This window comes from Octopus bimaculoides, chromosome 14, assembly GCF_001194135.2.
Source record: "Octopus bimaculoides isolate UCB-OBI-ISO-001 chromosome 14, ASM119413v2, whole genome shotgun sequence".
Lineage (NCBI taxonomy): Eukaryota > Metazoa > Mollusca > Cephalopoda > Octopoda > Octopodidae > Octopus > Octopus bimaculoides.
The window spans coordinates 58,261,574-58,264,987 of NC_068994.1; the positions used below are offsets into that span (position 1 = coordinate 58,261,574).

General features: G+C 34.6%; 1 protein-coding gene across 1 annotated transcript in view; it reads right to left on the reverse strand.

The window, feature by feature from the left end:
• LOC106868611 (histidine decarboxylase) overlaps positions 1–3,414 on the reverse strand; it is a 39,976-nt gene that overhangs the window by 35,944 nt on the left and 618 nt on the right. The gene's annotated exons all lie outside the window — the stretch shown is intronic.

A 3,414-nucleotide genomic window follows, 5' to 3' on the forward strand; every position in this document is an offset into this window, starting at 1 on the left:
TGTGTGTGTGTGTATCTGTGTGTCTGTTTGTCTGTGTCTGTGTCCGGTTTATTTCTTTTGTGGAAATTGTAAGGTAGTATAATGCCAGTCATAATAATATCATCAATGCTATTAAAATTTCTGTCTTTCACTGGTAGATTGATTTTGTTGTGAGTACTAATTCTGAGGAGTTATGCGGTCAATGGCGTGTGTTTGAAGAAAACAGACGAGTAACAGTATATTAAATAGCACACAAGTCAATTACTTCAAAAAACTTTCTAATTGTTGAGGTCTGTGTTTGTGAGGACAGTGGTACTAATGTTACCAAAGCGCGTCACATTGTTTCTCTGTTTTTTTTTATTGACAAAGAAAGGCCTAAACATATAGAAGTCATCTTGCTTATCTTTCAAACCCTCCATTCTACCTCCAAAAATCTTATGGAATAGACTTGTCCTACGCGCCTACGAAACTTTCAGTAATATCGATCAACGTCTTATTAAGTCGATCTTTTTTTAAGTGCATGTAACGCTGACCAAATGTATTGAGTGCTGAATTACTTCATTTGTTCACTAACACACGTACATAAAATACGCACTCACACACACATACACATGTATATACACTGCTGCCAGAGGTATTTGAGGATGACTTGCACTTTCATAAAACTCTAATATAGCAAAACGAAATGTTTTGATGATGATGATGACGATGATGACAACGACGACAACAACAACAACAACAACAACAACAACAATAATAATAATGATGATAATAATAATAATGATAATAATAATGATGATGATGATGATGGTGAGCAGTTGTGGACACTGAAAATAAGTGCCGGGAACAGCAAGTGAAAATCTTGAGAAGTACATGGAATAAATAGGGGTTGCAATAAGGGTGGAACACTTGCAGAACACAGCACTTCTTGGAACCGCTCGAATACTCCGGATGGTGCTCGAAATAGGAAGGGTGTTATCTTAGTTCACTGGAAGTGAACAGGTGACACCGTAGTGCATATCTGGCGTTAGATGCTGTGCAAAATAAAATAATAATAATAATAATAATAATAATAATAATAATAATAATAATAATAATAATAATAATAATAAAAATAATAATAATAATAGTAATAATAGAACAAGATCGACGCCTTCCCTCCAGAAATTACCAAAATCCTGCAATGAAAAGAAATACAAGTAACTGCAGAGTATGTGGAGATGGAGAAGAAACAATAAGTTATATTGTCTCTGGCTACCTATTCCTGGCTAAGAAGGAATATATTCACAGACACGACATAGCTGGGACTTATATACACTGGCAGCTATGCCAACACTATGGAGTAACAACTAAAAACTGAAAATATAGTAAAAATAAGAGCATCAGAGCAAACCACAGCACATACCCAAGGCACACAGAGCTGTCCTTGGTAGTGAAGTGAAAGCTCGTGATAATAATAATAATAATAATAATAATAATAATAATAATAATAATAATAATAGTGTAAAGTATTAATATAAAGGAACTCTTTAATATAATGATTATTGACAAATCGATTGGCGAGGTTAAGAATGTGATGATTACATGAAGAAGATTGCTAATATGATGTTTTGCAGAGAGAAAAAGAAAAAAACAGAAATCAAGGAATACAGGATACATATCGAATGCATGAATCTTTTTGTTCAACGAAGCCCATTCTTACTTTTATTGATGTTGTTGTTGTTGTTGTTGCTTTCGCTGGATTTGTTGCTTAAAATCTCGGCAGCAACGAAATTAAAACCAAAACTTTCCCATCAATATAATAAATCATTTATCACGGCAAATTCATCAGTTTTTCTTAGATTTACAACTCCTCTCTTTGCCTCTCACAATTTCACTCAATCCATCCATCTATCCGTCTATCTGTCTGTCTGCCTGTCTGTCTATCTATCTATCTATCTATCTATCTATCTATCTATCTATCTATCTATCTATCTTTCGATCTATCTATCTATCTTATCTATCTATCTGTTCGTCTGTCCGTATCTCTGTTTGTCTGTCTGTCAGTTTAAATTCCGTTTTTGAAAGCAGGCTACACGGACCATAAACCCAAAAACGATACCGTCAACTTAAAACAGTTCAATAAATAGGGACCTAGCTACTGGGAGCTGAACCGATTTTGTTGCAGAAAGATTTCAGAAACCGGATCTAGTTAAAAGGGAACCGACAGATTTCATACTCTACAACATTTGCGTTGGGGAAAGAGGTCATGGATAAAGCGAAAAAGTTAGAATATTACATCGGTTAGATATTTGCAGAGAATAACCAAACGGAAAGAATTAACCGATTAGAAGAGGTTCGTAGAAGGGGTGTCACGAATGATGTTCTAGCGGCGAGAATGTCCCTCAACTAAATACATAAGGTTTTGAGTGTAAACCTCGATCAGGTTATTTCTCCAATCCAAAGTCGATAAAATAATTACCAGGGAATAAAATATGTACTGGGATTATTCTAATCGACGATACCCTAAAAAGTAGTGCCCCAGTTTGGCCATACCTCTGAAACCATGTGAACGGAGTAAAATGGCTGCGAACAGAATTTGCAACTGGATGCTATAGCTACAAACTCTTATTTTCATACATAGATTAAAGCCTCAGGTTTATTACGAAATGTTAAACGAGATGCTGTGACGTTCATACTGTCTCCAGAATAAACAGAAATATCGCGAAAGGGTTATTGAAACAGATTTGCATTCTAAGAAATGAATACAAATGTAGAAAAGGAAATAAATAAAAGGAAAACGACGCAAAGATTGTAGGCAGCTGTTATAGAAGTGTGCTGAGTGACATGTAATGATGGAGTTAAAAGCAAGATGAGGCTTTTAAATCTAAGTAATACATTTGAAATTAGTGCAATGCAAGATCGACCTTTGATTAAGATGAAGGATGACTAAGCATAATAAACACGCGTATGGATATCTATCTATCTATCTATCTATCTATCTATCTATCTATCTATCTATCTATCTATCTATCTATCTATGTGTGTGTGTGTGTGTGTGAGTGTCTGTAAGTATATGCATGCATACAACCGTACATACATATACACATATGCAAGTATGTTCTTACATACATACATACACACATACATATTCATATATATATGCACACACGTATTTACAAAAATATACATTTTGGTGTCTATGCGATATAAATGAAAGAGAATCTGTCAGGTACAATATGGGAAATGAGACAGGCGTATGCCAGATTCCATAAATGAGTCACGAAGGAAGAGACAACATGTATTTCACGTTAACACATACACCAACACGCATACACGCAAACACACACACATAGGCGTATGTATGTATACGTATATATATATATATATACACACACACACACACACATATATATACGCATACTACATATCCGTATATATATGCATTATATATAT